Source organism: Pongo abelii, chromosome 1 (assembly GCF_028885655.2).
Source record: "Pongo abelii isolate AG06213 chromosome 1, NHGRI_mPonAbe1-v2.0_pri, whole genome shotgun sequence".
Lineage (NCBI taxonomy): Eukaryota > Metazoa > Chordata > Mammalia > Primates > Hominidae > Pongo > Pongo abelii.
Window position 1 is genome coordinate 50938960 of NC_071985.2, and position 19164 is coordinate 50958123.

Here is a 19164-nt window from a genome sequence, read left to right on the forward strand (position 1 = left end):
ATCCTCATTCAAGCAAGATTATGTTTAACTTAAAAAGACAAATGAAAAGGAATCTATTTTAATAAATATGTTATTGGTGGAAATATTCATAGTCTACCTTGAAAGGAGTGTTATGTTAAGATTGCTTTGCTTGTAGAGTAATTTCTGCCTTTAATTTCTGTGTCTAGTCTTTCTAAGCCAGAATAAAAATCTGTTCATCATGGTCTCTGTTATAGCCCTCCACATATTTGAAGGCTGCTGTTATATCACATCATATATTAAGCTCAGTTAATAGATTAACAAACCCTTTATTTTTACATTTACTATAGCTTCTAACATGGTTAGCGAATGCTTTTATTATTTCTTTATTTTCTTTATAAGATAGATGGGTATTACATATACCAAAGCATCTGTTTTGGACCCACTATGATCACTAAAAGAATCTTTTCATTCTTCCTACCTTCTCCTTCCTACATGTGTGGAAAAAACACGTGATTCCAGACATACACATGGTTGTCTAATTCTATTGTTCAACCCTCCATGAATAGATATCCGCAATGCTCCCTACATCTCTTTTTTTTTTTGAGACAGGGTCTTGCTCTGTTGCCCAGGCTAGAATGCTGGAGCACAGTGGTGTGACCATGGCTCACCACAGGCTCCATTTCCTCGACTCAAACAATCTTTTCACCTCAGCCTCTCAAGTAGCTGGGACCACAGGCACCATACCCAGCTAATTTTTGTATTTTTTGTAGAGATGGGATTTGCCATGTTGCCCGGGCCGGTCTTGAACTCTTAGGCTCAAGTGATTCTCCCGCCTTGGCCTCTCAAAGTGCCTGTGTCTTTAAATGTGAGTATTTGAGCATATTGAATGACCTGCCCTTTGCAGGTAAATATATACTAATAACATAATATAAACAATACGTACACTTGGGATGTCTTTCCAGGACTGGGAAGAGAATCATATTCTGTTTTTCCATGTTCTCATTTTATCCTGAATGTGCCAATATAATTATTTGCCAACACGTAGCCAGACATGCTCGCTAGTCTGTGCTAAAGCATTTGTTACCATGTACTACATTGAACATACTTGAATGTTTCTGTCATGTTTATCACCCAGATGGTGACAATCCAAGGAAAGGAGACACTTGTAGTAAGTTCATAGTTTATCTGTTCTTGGAAACATAACTGCATGAAGAGATCAGGATGAAAATATCGTTATAGTTACCCCAATTACCTCAAGGTGGAAGTCTGGGTCAGACAACCACGGGGACCTGCCATTGCAAAACTTCTGTGTGTATGCCTGGGGAACCTGGCTGTTCTGGTTTTTCACCATCTTTGACATCTGCTTGTTCTCACTTGGCTCCTGCCTTACCCTCAGGGTCTCAATAATGACTTCTTGACTTTGACAACTTTGACGAAAATGCATTCATCAAAATTATAATAAAAAATAAAATCTATTTTTTAAATATGATATTTGACTCATGTATTAAATTGCTTTAAAAGGCTACAGGGCGGTGAAACCCCGTCTCTACTAAAAATACAAAAAAAAAAAAAAAAAATTAGCCAGGCGTGGCGGCGAGTGCCTGTAATCCCAGCTACTCGTGAGGCTGAGGCAGGAGAATGGCGTGAACCCAGCAGGCAGAGCTTGCAGTGAGCCGAGATTGCGCCACTGCACTCCAGCCTGGGTGACAGAACGAGAATTCGTCTCAAAAAAAAAAAAAAAAAAAAATGCTGCCGGGATGTTCTAAAAACACCCCCCCACCCCTTGTACTGACTCCAATCCCATTCAGATCCAAAGGGTAACTCTCCAGATTAGGATACCTGGATTTTTCATGGTAGTCCCCCAGAACATTAGCCTTAAGGGAAAAAATATAGCATTTTTGTCCTTTTCCTGTCATAAGCCATTTTTAATATGGGAGTATCACAAAGTCAAAAAGAAAGAGCTCTTAAAATATTTCTTCCAATGCTAGAGCCTATGTGGACATAAGGGAGAGGCTCAGGACAGGGGGAGAATAAATCCTTGATTTCAAATCTAGCAGCTATCAGGGTTATAAGTGACCTCGGAGAGGAGATTTTGTAGTCTTCCCAAACAGTCTATTCTAGAGTTTCACACACAGGTCTGAAGAGGAAGTAGACATCTGAGATGAAGAGGAGAGCAGTTCCTGGTATATTTGGGTTAGAGTTTTCCAAATTTTCAAAAATCATTCACTATATAGTATTAAAGGCCACTGTATCTGATTTTGTCATCAAGTAACATGACTATTAAAAATGGTAGTTGAGAAAGAATTTTAAAAAAACAGTTCTGTTTTCTACAGGGAAGTAGGAAGGAGTGTCTGCACTGGGGCACAATAAGATTGCTACAAACTTACAGGATCACATCATGTCCTCTGAGACATGCTCTCACAAAGGTAGCAGGGACTTAGTTTTTCTCCCACATAGCATCGTTAAGTCTTTTCTTGCTACCCAAATAATTCATTTTGCTGCCAAAACATTTTGCAATTGTGACAAAATTCACATCCAAAAGATATTTAAAACAAATATTTTTCAATTTTTGTATAGTTCCCCCTCAAATGTGGGAAGATGGTCTGTTCCTTATTTCTCACAGCCACAGGCACCGCCTTCCAGAAACAGAATAAAAACCCAAACTGTCCTCAATTATTCAAAGACCAATTTTCTGAGAACATATAAACTTATTTGATATATAAAAATTATAGCAAACATTGTCTTAAATAATAATATTTATCATTCTCTTCACCCCCATAGCGTCTTTAACATACTTTTCTTTCCATGAACTAAAGGCATGTAGGGTTAAAAAAAAAAGTATAGATTGGAAACATTAGTGGTGTTTATGATGATTATTAATATAGAAAAAATATTTTGCTTTTGTCTCAATACTCTGTTGTCAGGCAGGTAACATGATGTCATACATTAATAATAAAAATAATAATAGCATAACAATGAAAATAATAATTACCAACATATATTCAATAATTTTTATTTTCCAATCATTTATTCTTTAGTACCTGTGAGGTATGCACTCAAATTATTTTCATTTAAAGATAAGGAAACGGAGGCACAAAGAGGTTAATCACTCTTCCCAGAGAAAAGCAGTAAGTGGCAGAGTTGGGATTTAAATCCAAGAAATCTAGTTATTAAAGCCTGCAATCTTAACCATCACAAAACTATCTTGCAATCAATATTATATATCATGGCCACTAGGTCAGCTGTGGATTCAGAGGGTGGCTACAGGTCTCCAATGTCCAGGTCAGGACTTTGTCCATTTGACCAAGCTTCTAACTGAAGTCTTCTTCAATTACTTCCAGAAGCTTGCCAGTACCTCAATGTATTCAGGCTCAAGATTGCTTCCTTCTATTTCCACAAATGCACCTGTGCCCTTTTACACTTTTCATGAAGCTTAAAGCTTATTTAATTGGATGAAGGAATCTTATAGCTAAAAGTGCTACTGAGAATTCTATTTTTCAAAAGATAAAAAGTTAAAGACTATTATTATTCAAATTGTTACCACTACCAGCTTGGTTTGGCTCCATTAACGCACTGAAAAGAATGAACTTCAGCAAGGAATAGAGGGAAGCAGGTGTACTCAGCAGGGTTCAGGTCTAAGAAATTCAAAATTACACAGAAGTAGTAGTCATAAGTTCAGTCTTGCCTGCAGTGCAATTGTGCAGGGAGATTGTCTTTATTCATCAGTAGGTAATCATAGACTCGTCAGAAATTTATTGCACTTCCTAGGTGAAGCGACGTGGGAAGTACAACACAGATGCTCAATCTCCCCTTTGGCCAGTAGCTCTTACTCTGGCCAGGGGTCAGGCATAATTCAGCTCCTCCCTCCCACATGTGTACAATGGTCACATGGCACAGTTACATCAACTGCAGAGAGGGAATGGTTAGTTCAGAATGAAAGCGTGATATGAGATCCTTATGTTGGAGGAAAAACTATAGTTTTCATGATTCCTATGAAAACATTTAAGTGTGACAGTTATAGAAGCAGACATGTTAATAAAAGAACAGAAACATAACTGTCAAATAGCTAAGGGTATCTATAGTATCTGTAAAACTATTTTAGGAAAGGAGAAAGGAATACTGGTCAATTTGTGGAAAGGGGAAAAAAAAGGCAGGAGTATCCAGAATATGGAGAGAGCTACATTTTAGGTTTTTCAATATTCCTAATTACTTTTCCCATTTTTTGTCCCTTTACATCCTCCTCTATTTCTCTTATTTCTATCATATAAGTCACTCTATTAAAACATTCCAGTTTAAAATATATATTGACATTTGTGTATATACTAATATGGTCTCATGTTTATACACACACACACACACACGCACGCGCACGCACACACACACACACACACACAGCTCTCAGAAAATTCCCAGCCAAAATGATTCTAGAATCAAGTGGTTCAGATCAAACCTTGGCTCTGCCTCTTATTAGCTCTGTAATCTTAAATAAATTGTCTACATTTTCCATGCCTCAGATTCTTTATCTATAAAATAAGAAAAAGAAATACATATACATCATAAAGTTGTTAAGAATTAGAAGAGTGAATAAATGTATGCATTAAACATAGCATCTAGCACATATGAAGTCCTGAATATTATCAGTTATCTTAATGATTATTTTTATTGATATTACTATTAATAAAATAGCCAATACATCAACACATCACGGAAGTGCATTGCCTAAATCTGGTTAGGTTGACTCTGAGATTGCTGATTTGTACAATATAAAAACTGGCTGACTGGTTGGACATGGTGGCTTCTTAATCACCATCGTTTGGAAGACAAGTCTTTGTTGATTCAAGATACCAGGTCCCTGAAGTGCTGTGTCCAGTCCAGAATATCACACATTATAAATGAAATTGAAATCCAGGAGTATTCAGAGGAGGCTAACCGGAGGTAGGCAGTGGGGAAGGGAGCAAGATAATGTGTCAAATATGGAAAACTTAAAGAAGTCTATCTTGTCCTAAAAAATAATAGTATAGATGAAAATACAATAAATACATTCAAATACTTGAAGTATTATTATAAGGAAGAAGGTATGTTCCTATTCCATGCTGCTGTAAGGATAAGAATTTTATCTTGTTGGCTTATCAGTGGTTCTCAGTGTTTTCTGGAGACTCAAGATAGTCCCTAAGAACCTTTTAAAGATTCTTCAAGGTCAAAATAATACTAATTAAGTGTTATAAGTATTATTATTTACCTAACAATACTAAGAAGTTATTTTTCTTCTTCTCTCTCATTCTTTCATTAGTAGAAAATTAATGTTTCCAGAAACTATATGGTATATAATATTAAAACAGATAGGGAATATAAAAGCATATATGAGAATCCAGCTATCTATTATTCACACAGACATTTAAAAGATTTGTAAAAATGCAAAAAAGTAACACTATTCCTATTAAATCTTTGTTTTGTAATATCTGGTTGTTTTTCATACAATATGTGCTGTTTATATTAATATATTGATTTATTATTACCATTTAATAAATAACTAAATATTTTTAAATTCTATCTAGTTTATTTTACAATAAATATATATATCCCACATAGACGAAAGCTCTTTATATTCCACAATTATGCTAAAAATTGGGTTTATGTTTAAGAACGTTTAAAAAGGAGTCCAGAGACTAAAAGGCATCAGAAACATTGGTTTCGATAATAGTGTTAAGATTTTGAAATCACAAACTTCAAAATATTTCAGCAGTTCAGCACTAAATTAGGCTTCTCTTTTTTTCTTAATGTAGTTTTCAGAAAATATTCAGTGAGTGTGTGTGGTAAGAGGGATATATATATATATATATACATTGATCCTAGTCACCTCTAAGGCTTCTTTCAACTCAAAGATTCTGCAGCTCCATTGTGAAAGGAATTAAAAAGAGAGCTTATGGAAAATACTGTTCTCATAAGCCTGGTGTGAAAGTTAGCAGCTAAGCATGTGGTTAGGAGCGGCAGTTTTGGGGTGAAGCAAAAAGTGAAGAACCCCAGTGCAAGAATATAATGCATTTTTGGATCATTGTGTTGGTGGTAGATTATCTAATGAAAATGATAATACTCAAGGGTTTGCTGTCAAAGTTACTTAGATTTCATGATGGAACGTCTTCTCAGGAGGATGGAAACTGGAGTCCATGTTGGCCCTACAAGTCTTCTCTGAATATTCCAGAAACTAATAGTTAAGTTTTTTTAAAGAGGTAAGTTGATAGATGCACACACAGTTTCTCCTCTAGACTGTGTCACAGATGACAACCTCATAACCTCTACCTGTTGTCCTGGTTCTACCATTTATTTCAACACAGAATACACGCACACACCACACACACACACACACACACACACACACACACACATATTTGAGTGTGTATGTAAATTACATATTTTCCTCTTTCATATAACTTTATATTCAAAATTTAAACACAGCTGCACAAAAGATAAATGTGCAAATCATAGGAACACAATTCACAAAGGAAATGTAAATAATAAGCATATGATAAAACCCTAAACACAGTAAAAATTAAATTAATCACAAAATGGTAAATTGAAGAAATACCAGTTTTTATAAAAGTAACACTTTTGAAAATGATAAAATTAAACTCTGACAAAAGTATGTGAAAGGAAACTCACACAATGTTAGGAAGAGAATAGAGGAAACAACTTTTCTGAAGCCATTTGTCAATATCTATGAAGAGACTGAAAATGTTTTCATTTTTTAACACAGGAATTCCAGGTCTAGGACACTATATTAAAAAAAGATCGAATATATATATATACATATATGGACATATATCTATGTGTATATATATGTATATATATGGACATATATATGGACAAATATATATATAAAATCTATTTATGTATATATATATATAATCTATTTATATACATATATATGTCCATATATGTGGACAATGATTTCTGTATAATGATATGCATTTTAAAGAAAAACTACCAAAATATCCTTCTTTGAAAACTGAAACAACTAGTTTTACAGAAAAATTAAGAAAAATATTCTTGGCCAGGCACAGTGGCTCACGCCTGTAATCCCAATACTTTGGGAGGCCAAGGTGGGCAGATCACCTGAGGTCCTGAGGTTGGGAGCTCGAGACCAGCCTGACCAACATAGAAAAACCCTGTCTCTACTAAAAATACAAAATTATCAAGGCATGGTGGTGCATGCCTGTAATCCCAGCTACTCGGAAGTCTGAGGCAGGAGAATCCCTTGAACCTGGGAAGCGTAGGTTGCAGTGAGCTGAGATCATGCCATTGAACTCCAGCCTGGGCAATGAAAAAAAAAAAAAAGCAAAAAAAATATATATTCTTCAAAGCCATGTTGGTTTGATCATTAAACACACACTGTCGATTTCCTCAGGCAGTCCGAACTATCATGTCCTCAAAATGAGCACTGGCCCCCTCTGTCCCTCCACTGCATGGGGCCTACACAAGAAATCCCACCGGGGGAGGGGCCACATGTATCTTTTCCACAAATTTGTCTTCTTTTCCCTGGCATAGAGCAATACTAACATTTGTGAAATATTTGTAGAAAACACAGCTGCCTTTTCTACAAAATAAGCAAATAATTACTATAAAATAGTATGTGTCTAGTGGCGACAGAAAAGAGAACAAGGCAAAAACATGAAGAAGCTGGTGTCTCCTTCTTAGAGACCAGGTGTCTCCACTGGCCCATTAATTGTCACAATGGCCTCTGAGTTCTAACCTTAAAAAAAGTATATTTTCTTATCTCCCAAAATTTTAATTTTACTTGAAATAAGTTGGTTCTCAACTTCAAATTCATCATTAAGATATTTTTGAAATATGATTTTGAAAAATCTTGTCTGGAAAGAAAATTCTTTTCCTTAGCAGAATGCCACAGAAATGCAGATACTTCCTGCACATGTCTGTAGGGTAGTACCGTATCACTTATTCAACTTAACGTTCTCAAATGATTTGATGAAAGTACTCTTTCTTCTAAAGATTCTTATTCTAAAAGGTAAGGGATAGCTGGATTTTTTTTTTGGATTATCATGAGGAGCAACCAGAAAACTGTGCTACACTCTCTAAGGGGACACAAATTGTCATAATTTTCCAGAAAGGAACATAATAAGAACAGAAGTGCAATTCCATCAAATCTTGCCACATATGTGTTACACTTAGTACTCTGGGTAACAAATGCCAAACTTTTAACCACTTTTTAGGAGCGAGAGGAGAGGAAAGGACAGAGCAGGCATAGAAAACTTGTTAATTAGTCTGTAAAAGAGCAAGCAAAAGACTTCACCAAAGTTACCACTTCAGGACAATAAATATTTTTCTTATATAGGAGAGATTGATAAATCATGGTAAACATTCTAGGTTATCCTTATCATTCCGTCTCAAGGAGGTATGTATACATTGTTTCTTTCATGAGCACAATTACACTCCACATTGCTTTATTTTATTCCCTCCTTGTATAAGAAAGCAACATAATAAAATAATACTCAGGCTCAATATTTTGCCATTTTTACTATCAGATTACCAGTCATAGTGTCAGTCTATCTATACAAAACATGCTAAAATATTCCCATGATATCAGATTATCTCATAGAGTTATAGAGCCTCATCAGTTCATGTGTATCATTATTAATTCAATAAATATGTATTTAAAGGCTACTCTGTAACGTTAGGCACTGCCTATACAAAGACAAAGGAAAACATCTCTCTCTCTCTGAAAGGTGCTTAAAGCAGAAAGAAACTAAAAACCAAATAAGGAAGGGTATTCCAATGAGACAGACCAGAAAGATGTCCCTGTGGGCATGTAGGATGGCTGAAATGTATATGTGCTCCACACCTCTCCCCTGGAAAGGTGAAAAACCTGTATTGTTGCACAGAGCTTGGGCACAGTTTAGTTTAACACACATCCATCGAATATTGAATCATAATCATACTATTTTTGTCTATGGAAGAGATGCCACAAATGCATTTTTTATGGGCTATGAAGAAAGCCAGTGTCAACAAGAAACCTAAAAAAAATGTGTTTGTGTTCATTGAGGAGTAAAACAGAGACATTCAAAGATGAACAGCAACTCTGAATGGAAAGAGGCGAGCTGTAAAACGTCATAGAAGACCTGCAGTAGAGATACAATCCTGAGAAGAATATTTAGCAAGAATGGGGTTTCAGATTTCTGGTATTTCCATATGGGTGGAGATTGAAGAAAAAAAAGAAAAGAGCAAAAGTTTTCTCATAATGTTTTGCAACTTCTGCTTCTGGGCCCAGTCAGAGCTCAAAAGCAGCAAGAGAGGTAAAAATGAAAACACTGAACGTTTTGTTTCGTTTTGTTTTGTTTTAAATAATAATTGATTTTTCACTCACAAAACTGAGTATACTTAATTCAGGTATGTTTGAGATTTCAAATGAATATCTATAGTGAATGTATTTTTATTTAAAATGAGAAAATGGTTTGACATCCTTTCTTAGCTTAAAGAGAAATAAAATCTTCAGAAAATAGTGGTGGCTTACAAAAGTTGGATTTTTTTTAAAGGAATAAAATGGAAAGCACCAGTAATCTGATGATAATATTCAATAACAGAAAAAGTTCTTGCCACTAACACTTTATCAACTATAAACAGAAAAACCTACTTTCTTAAAGATTAATTATCTACACTATGATCAGCATAAATGCACAGCTAATTTTTTTCTGCTCTAGTAAGTGAATATTTTGGATTTCAGAACGAACTTTGCTTTACTAGAAAAAGGTAAATCAAAATATTTAATCTACATAGGAATACACATAGTGTGTGTGTATATATATATATTTATATATATACACTATATGTATTTAAAAAAAAAACCTCTTGATTCCATCCTGTGGTGGAGTTAGAATGTTCTATTAACACAAGTAGATATTTCGTTTTAAACAAAACTGATTTTTTTTCCTACTCTAATTTAATCTCCTTGCCTAATGTTCTTTAGTCCTCCAACAGGTCTGCCTACTTAAACAATTTCTAGTCACAGGATGTGGCTGCCACAGTTTTATCTCCATCTGGCAGAACATAACCAACCTGCTTGAGCTCTCAGCTCCCATTTTATAGTAACTAAACTTTCCTTGTTCACCCGCTCCCCCACGCCACCTCCATGACGTGCATTTCTCGTAAAACCACAGATCAGTAAACTTCCTCAGGGAACTTGCAGTAATGTATGACCAAAAAAAAAAAAAAAAAAGTAGTAGCCCTGTGATGTGTAGCAGAATTCATCAGACTAGCTGTCTGGTCTGGCATTGATTGCCAGGCAAGCTTCCGTTGTGCCTTCATAGCTCATACACAGTGCGCTCTCCCTGTATTAGGCACTTGTAGGTATCTGGATCCATGGGCAAAAAATTGAGTGAGGGAGGGAAAGAAAGGGAAGCAACAATACGTTTTAAGTCAAAAACTGAGAATAATAGATTGCTATTTCTTCCATATGCAAAGGATGAAAATATACCTGTGACCCTTTTCACTGTGAAATGCTTAATGTTTGTTCTAGCAGTTTTTACTGGAAATGACTGCCTTACACAGTTGCAAATGTCTTAGAATAGTATAGTGAACACCTATGATTGGAAATTAGTCCCTGTTAATCTTTGAAATAATGACCAAATTTTTGTAACCTCTGGTAGGTACAATTCATAGATACATGGATAACTCTTACAGGATACAAATTACATCCTACTTATAGTGAATATATTTTTATATCATTTTGTTAAAACTTCTTAAATTTTTCTAATAGTTAATACTTAATTGTTACTACAAAATTCTCACCTGTGAATCTTTTAAGTTTTTAAAAAATTATATGATATCTCCTTTGTTCATTGTGTAGAGTACTCAACGAACTTCATGGTGAGTAATGCTTAGTGGGTGCTTTCTGATGAAGCATCTAGTAGTTTAACCAACTGGTCTAGAATAGCACAATGTTACTGCTGGGAGCCATAAAGAAATTATTTCAATGAAGTTTTTAGTTTTCAGTTAAGATTAGGGTAGGCAATTTTGCCCTCAGTTGACATTTGGCAATGCCTGGAGACATTTGTGGTTGTCACAGTGAGAGCAGGTTGGGTAAATGTGCTGCTGTGTCTAGTTTGCAGAGGCAGGAGTGTTGCTAAACATCCTACAATGCCCACATCATCGCAGTTCTCCAGCTAGATTGTCCACAGGGCCAAGATTCATAAACTAGTCTAAGCTGTAAATCTCACCGAAAAAGAAACCAAGGCTTAAAGAAGTCAAGTCACTTATTGAATACCACATACCAGAATCTCAGTCTAGTAAAGAGGAATTAGTAATAGAGTTGGGATTCAAAACTTGTCCCAAAATGCCTAATCCAATATTCATTTCATTGTATCAGGCCACAGAACAAATACCTCATAATATGCTGGAAGAATTCTAGACCAAGTTCCCTCATTTTTGGTGTAACAAAAGACAAGTCACTAAATATCTATGAGTTTCAATTTTCTCATTTGTAAAATAGATGGGTTGAAATAGATTATTTCTAAGGTCTCTTGCTTCTCTAAAATTAATTGTTGTATAAATAATGCTACTTTACATTACAGTAGTTTCCAAATTTCCAAATTCCTTTTCTCTTTCTTCAAATTTTTTCTCTTTTTAAAATGTTTTGTACAGGAATTCTAACTCAAATAAAAACAGGAAATATGTCAGCTAATTAAAAAAAACAGCAACTTGAACAATACTTGTCTCTCAGTAAATAGTAAAGAACATCACAAAATAAAAGGTATTCTTATTTGTTATTATTTAATAGAAGACACATTCTCTGGTCCCTTTATGTCCTGTATACAAATTAACTTATTTTGATTGTATCCATGCAATCTAAGACAATAAAAATAGAAGAAAAAACAGCCACATAAACAGCAAAGTGTTATTACTGATTTAATTGAATTGATTTGACATTTTCAGTCCACTGATATATTTCCTGAGATAAAAGTTGCCCTAAGTATTCATGAATCTGTAGTTCATTCTTAGCAATTTTAACATGAAAAAATTTATGTGTTTAAATTTTCATTTTAATATTCATGTTTTCTATAAAATATTGTAAAATTCTACTCTCTAAGATGTTATTGTTATACATATTTATTACTATTATTACATATTAATGTGTATTTTGAGAAACTTTCCTTTGTATGATTTTCTCAAATTACAAAGTATATTATTCTCTTATAAAGGACAGCAAGCTTAAAATGGAGCAAGGAGCAGTGGAAATGTATTTAAGGGGAGGGAGGGGCCAAATTTGGTTGTTAAACACTATATTTTATTGATTAAAGAGTTTGGCAGATTAATTGCTACAATTGTAAAATAGGACAACGGATAAAAAGAGAAAATATATAGTTGTCTTTTCTTCACTAAAAAAACTAGTACTTGTAATCTGTGTATATAAATTTTTGGTGTACCATATAATCCCTAATTTTAAATCTCCTTTCATTATAAAGTGAGAGAATGAAATCTTAGCTATCACATTGTTGTTTCAATCCACTAGCTAATTTTTTTTAATCAGAGGAAAATAAGCCATCATTTATTTATTTATTTTACTCAAAAAGAATTTTAATCTGACCCATGTGCCATTGTTATTGTTAACCTCTAGACATTTTAACAGCATTTTGATGGACCTTAAATCAATTAACACTATAAAGGAAAACATCTGTGGCTCTAATACATTTTAGAGTTACTCTTAACATTTTTTGTAAGGATTTTAAAATGCATTTAATTAAATAAAGCCACTGAAAATTCCATAATTCACAGTGTGTTAAAATACCAGATATTAAAATCACGTCAATTTTATTAACAAACATGAGGCATGCATATCTGTAAGAGGGAGTTATTAGAAAAGCCAGCGGAAGGAAATGTTTTCTTGCTATCAAATCCAGATGTTCAGTTCATAAAATGGAGGCCTAGAAAAAAGGCAAGTTATGGCACTGAATAACATTAAGAAGCGTTACCTCTGATAAAATTCATGGACAAAATAGATTTTTAAATAAATAATGCTTTACTTTTTTCTTAAAGTAATATTTTCTACTTTACATGTGGAATAGAATAATGGATGAATTAAAATAAAAGGCACATTATTTCCTTTTTCACAAACACCTTTACGTAAATATTCATATGTTTTAAAATGTAAAGAATACTCTTTAGCAAAAAGATGATCCATGGGAAGTATTTTCTTCCAGACACTGACGAAACTTAAACTGGAGTGAAGATTCCACAAAATCATGGCTCTATGGATGGCATGGATTATTTTTTCTTTTCCTTGGTCTGTTGCTCTTTAGCAAATACAGATGTTTATAGAATAGATTAATTACAAAATAGGAGTTCATGTTGACAGTGGTTGAACATTCTGTATTTCAGTATTTCAATTTGTAAAATAATTTGTGAATCCTTTCTTGTTTTTTTAATCAAGATTTCAACTTTTATTCCAATTCTTAAAGTGAAAAACCAAATGAGAAACTAATCATAGTAGTGGTAACAAACTTTCTATACTCCTCTATAGTTTTCCAAATGCTTAAACAGTGTAACAATTCCTCATATTATTTTGTTTTGTTACACTTAATGAAGTGATTTTACATTTTCTATAACCACCTTATACGTAGACATGTAAACTAAATTAAAATTTAGTTTAAGAGAAAGCATTTTATTACGGCTAACAAAAAAGTCCTTTGGATGCTTTGAGCATAACACATTTGTTCTTGAAAAGTGACTAATTAAGATAGATGGGAAGATATGTACAGTTAAATTGATATTAATAGAAAATACCTTTACAGTATTCCTGAAAAATAGAATGTGACAAAACTGGCACAAATTTTACATTTGACAACTAAAGGTATTTTTATTATTCTTATTTTCTTGCCTTTGAAGTACTTCTTATATTGTATCTGACTTGTTCTACTTCCAGAATTTTGAGGTTCCACTTGCCTTTGATCTCTCAGTAGCCATTCCCAATAGTTCTTTCATCCACACCATCGAGCTGCCCTTGACATAACACCACCTTTTATTCTTAGAAAAGGGAAAATCTTTTATTTCAAAGGCTTTGGTGATTTTCCCTCATGGGTCACCCTGAAAGTATTTTTCATCTTCCTATGGGTGAGAACCTGTTATTCCTTGAGCCTCTGGACGGACTCCTGGATTCCCTCTCTTCTAAAGTTACCATTCAGCAAGGAGGAATCACAGCTATTCACATCTCAATGATGCTGAGTCCTCTTTTACCTAGATGGAATGCTATTTCTTTCATTTACACTTTATCCTTGAAACAATGACCAAAAAAGAAAAAAGGGTAATATTTGTTTACATAAGTGGATTAACATCTGAAAATGGATTACTTAGGTTTGCTAGGCTTTTATTATCTTTTATTGGATAGGTATTTAAATATCTCCCTGATGCTTACACACAACTAGAATTTTCAGCATTGGGAGTAAATTATGCTTTCTGATTTCACAAATGATAGTGCCTACATGCACGATTATCTGTTTCTCACACACTAATACAGTGTTTGTATTATATGGGAGAGATTTCTCTCAATCTCTTCCCCCTTCCCCTCCTCTCCCTCCCTCCCTTTCTAGTTCTCTCCTAGTCTTTTAAATGAGGATTAAGCAGATGTGCTTAAACTGCGGCTTTACGTCTACATGAAAATTAAGCAGCGACAGGAAGAGAAAGCTGCACAGCTTTCTCCTGTACTGAGTTTTTCAATACATTCTCACTATTGAGATCACAGTAAACTGCCAAAACACCTGATGCGCCCTTTTTTCAACTTAAGCAAAAATCATAATACAGAATAAATACCGATAGATCATATTTAAATTACTTACTCTTTTGTTTTAACCATAATTCTGTTTTCCCTATTAACACTAGTGACCAAGGACTGTACATTCGTTGAATAATCTGTAGAACTAGAAGCCAAGTAGAAACAAATCTAAGGCTGAATAGGCTGGTGTGCATTGAAGCATCGTACGGAGTGCCAGGCACATGAGACACTCAGTGTTACTTCCCTTTCCCGACCCCTTCTTTCTCAACCTTAGTACTGTATTTAAAATTAGAACAAGGAAAATTAAATTGAACTACTCCCTTTTAGGATATGACAACCAGTAAATTTTTTTTTTTTCTTGAGGTTTATCCATCTCAAGATGGATACACATGTAGTTTATTCCTTTTAATTGTATAAGATTACATTTTATGTCAACAGCAGATTTTATTTACAATGTTATAACAAAAATAGCATTTTGTTTGTCTCATTTTACATAAATATAAGTTTGTCTAGAATAGTTACCTGGGTTATATGCATTTTTAGTTTGATATACACTGCCAAAATCCCTTCGGTATGGCCACTTTAATTTGCCCTAATACCAATAGCTTATGAGCATACCTGGACAACCAGTAAATTTTATGATAAATATCAGGAAACAAAAATTAACAAATTTGCTTACGTTAAAGACAAGTATAAGCTAGACTATATAATGACATGAGCTTGTTAAATGAGATAACATTTATAAAATGTTAACAGAAGTGCCTGGCACAGAGTAAGCACTATGCTTTATTAGCTTTTTCTTTTTAGCTAACCACTAGTAAGTATAAAATTAAGTAGCTCTAAAAAAAAGTTTTAAGAAAACCTGCCAAGCCTGAGATCAAAATTACACACAGAGATATACACACACTGACAAAAGGATTTATCTCTATTTATGTGCAGTTTAATTTTCACGATATTAGATTCTACCTAATATCTGCCACATTGATAACAACTACTTTTTAAATTTCTCAAAGAAATGGAAGGTTTAATTTCAATTTAAAAATAAACCAGTTATTTAACCAATACACGCGCACACACACACACACAATCCCAATCTGTTCAAGTATTGTCTTAAACAATATTTTTAAATATGTATCAAAACAAACCTAAGCCATAAAATGGTTCAACAGAGCATTACCTTTGCATGAAATTTTCAGTTAAATTTCTAATTCATTAGTCTCTCAATATATTCTGTAGTTTTTATTAAAACAAATTATGTTAAGATGTACCTCTTTCTTTTTCTAATTGTTAAGCTAGCAAGGGATATATTAGGTAAAGACATTTAATTCTTCCAAATATTATTATAAATTCCTTAATAATTACTTTTGTAACAATATTAAAGTTCATAGAGACATTTATCAATAGCACATTCACAATCAACCTTTCAAGAGGAGACATAAATTCAGATTTTTATGTGGAATTTACTGAATTCTCACTGTAATGCCAACCCTTTTCAACATTCAAAGCATAGTTCTACTTTTTTTCACTGGCTACCTCTTCTCACTATCTTTTCCTAGCTCCTCCTTGTGTCTCTTCCAAATATGAAGTTTCCCAAGGCTCAGAAACCAGTCATCTGCTCCTCTCTACATGTTTATTTACGCTGTCACATGAAGTCCTTTAGCTTTAAGCTCCATCTGAATGCAATGACTCCTATGTTTATGTCTCCAGTTGAGACCTACTGAATGGGCCTCAGCCTCTTATCTCCAACGGATTTCTTGACATCTCTACCATCTAATGAAAATCAGACATCAATAACAGCCCAAACATAACTCTGGATTGCCGACCCCCTAATCTGGCTCTTTCCCATCCCAGTACTCATGGGGAAAAAAAAGTCATTCTCTAAAATGTCTTTGTCTTTTCCATGCAGCCACTTCTCTTAATTCTATGTCAGTCTTTCCTTTCTTTCCACCTGCACTGCCAACACTTGGTCCAGATCACTATCCCCTTTCTCCATCCTCCCATTCAGTCTCCTCATAACTGCTTCCAGGCTTTGCCTTACTTCCAATCTATTCTCTTCATAACAGTCAAAGTGATCTCTTCAACACAGAAAGAAGATTAGGTTATTCTGTACTTAAGAATTTAAAAATGTTCCTTCCCTTTATACTTCAGGTAAAATTCAAGCTCTTTCCATTTCCATCAAGGCCCTGTGGGACCTGCCTTCTGCTTATCTTTCTAGCCTCACCACAACCTACTCAGTTCTTACTCACCATACTACAGGTTCCTGACCTTTCTGTGCCTTGAACCCACCAGTTTGTTTGGTTTTGCCAGATAACCTTTACTCTTGCCAGTCTCCCTCACATAGATCCCCATATTCTTGTCAGCCAACAAGTAGCTCAACGACTCTTCTTCATAAGGATCTTCCCCGATCCCTCTGTCTAAAAGTGCTTTCACCCCTAAATCGGGCTCTGGCCAGATTACACTCTACCATATTACACTACTTAATTTTCTTCACAGCATTTATCTATAACTGAAGTTATCTCAATTTGCTGTTTGTTTTATTGTTATCTCTCACTACTAGGAAGTCAGTTTCATAAAAGTAGGCACACTTTCTGTTTTATTTACCACTGTGTCAGCACTTAAAACAGTGTTTAGCTTAGCAGGGGCTCTATAAACAATCGACGGATCGATGAGTGAATCATCTCGTTTAATATCTCTTGTTATTATTTCCATTTTACAGATGAGGAAACTGAGGCTTTGGAAGGTAATTCTTCCCCAATTTTTCATCATTGGAAGTCTCCAATGATGAAATTGGAATGGAATCTGGGCAAGATTTCAAAGACTGACTTCTTTAAGTACTTTAAAAGTAGCGATTGTCTGAATCCAACATTTGCACTAACATTTCTTCAAGTTACTTTTATCAGCTCCCTGACATTTTCCTTTTTCTTTGGTTTATCTGTTTCCTTCATATCACCACTTCCTTTCCATCAAAACTCTCAACTGATGTCTTATGCTTCATTTATGTTTCCTTAGCCATTACATACCCTTATCATACCTAAAGCATCAATAAGTAAATTCAGAAAATAAGAACATGGGTCATTGGAAAGTAGAAATACATAGAGTTTAGTAAGCATAAGTTAAAATCTTATTTTATAAACCAGACTATCTGGAAATCTAAGTCTAAGAAGTCAAAGTAGAATATTTGGCCTAAATTATCTGATTGGAATCCACATTTATCAAATGAACCAAACAATAATTTTTTTTGTTTTAGTCTCCCCAAAGTTTAGCTAACTTGTCTCTGGAATACAAAAGTGTAGGATGGGTTTACCTGGTTTATTTAATATGCTTTTTGGATGACTATGAGAAGATTATCTAGTGTCTACACTTCCTGGAATAAGATGAGAACCTTATGTGTTTTCCATGATCAAAGTGTTTAACAAAGGTCAAGTTACTTCCCTTGCACTTCAAAAACAAAAAAAAAATCTAGATACTTTGGTGAATTATTTAATGTTTTTCACTTTATGTAATATCAAAAATGAGTTGGGTGGGGGAAAATCCATTCTTTCCATCATATCACTCACCTCAAGACAGACTCAGTCCTGTCCTTCGTTAGCCTCCTTTTCAGGATGATTGTAACACATCACATCAGTATTCATAGGGAAGACAAATTAATCAAAGATGTCTTTTTGCTTTTTGTAAAAGTCAGACAATCTTATGTGAATTTTATATAGATATAGAATATGCTAAAGATATAGAAGCAGCTCAGTGCACAATGGTTCATGTAAGTAGCTAAATCAGGTGAATGAGCTTACATGCATATGTCACACGAACAACCTCTGAGAAATTACCAGCTCCCATTCAGTTCTGCTGTGATTTGCCCATCATCACACAGTCATGTCTTAAATTCCAGGTTATTAAACTGACCACTAAGAAGATTGAATAACCAAGTGGAAAGTCTAGAATCAGGTCTATCTAGAATCAGATAGACCCCGATTAAGACCCCAGCCTTCACCCCACCCCCTAAAACTCTCATTTGCTATTAGCTGGTGACCTTGGAAAATTAGAGAGACTACCAAAAAATGGTAAGAATTTGTTTGTGTGCTGTGTATTTCTGTATGTTTTCCCTTTTCTCTCCACATAAACATTTTTTCAGAATAAACTACAAAACAAACAAACCAAAACAAAATAGGACTATTGTCTAGTACCTCTTCACATCTAACAACTTTATTTATTGAATATCTAATAATAATTTATACAACTCAGTGGCAGCACCAGAACTTCTGTAATTTAAAAGTCTGCAAAGAAAATCTGGTTGTAACAGGGACCTGGAGGTAGTCTTGTAAGAATATAAGTTTTACTTAATATATTATATATAGATCTTAAAATAGTGATTTTTAAATTTATAATTTATAAAACATTGATAACATCAATAATTATCTGTAGCAAGGTATATT

The 19164-nt window shown here is 34.2% G+C and overlaps 1 protein-coding gene and 1 long non-coding RNA gene across 7 annotated transcripts in view; one reads left to right on the plus strand and one right to left on the minus strand.

Moving 5' to 3' along the window:
- PTPRC (protein tyrosine phosphatase receptor type C) overlaps positions 1–19164 on the minus strand; it is a 119496-nt gene that overhangs the window by 91221 nt on the left and 9111 nt on the right. The gene's annotated exons all lie outside the window — the stretch shown is intronic.
- LOC129048536 (uncharacterized) overlaps positions 1–19164 on the plus strand; it is a 30854-nt gene that overhangs the window by 7256 nt on the left and 4434 nt on the right. Inside the window, exon 2 of the long non-coding RNA XR_008510920.2 lies at positions 732–826. This is a non-coding gene — a long non-coding RNA (uncharacterized LOC129048536). The remainder of the gene's footprint in view (positions 1–731; positions 827–19164) is intronic.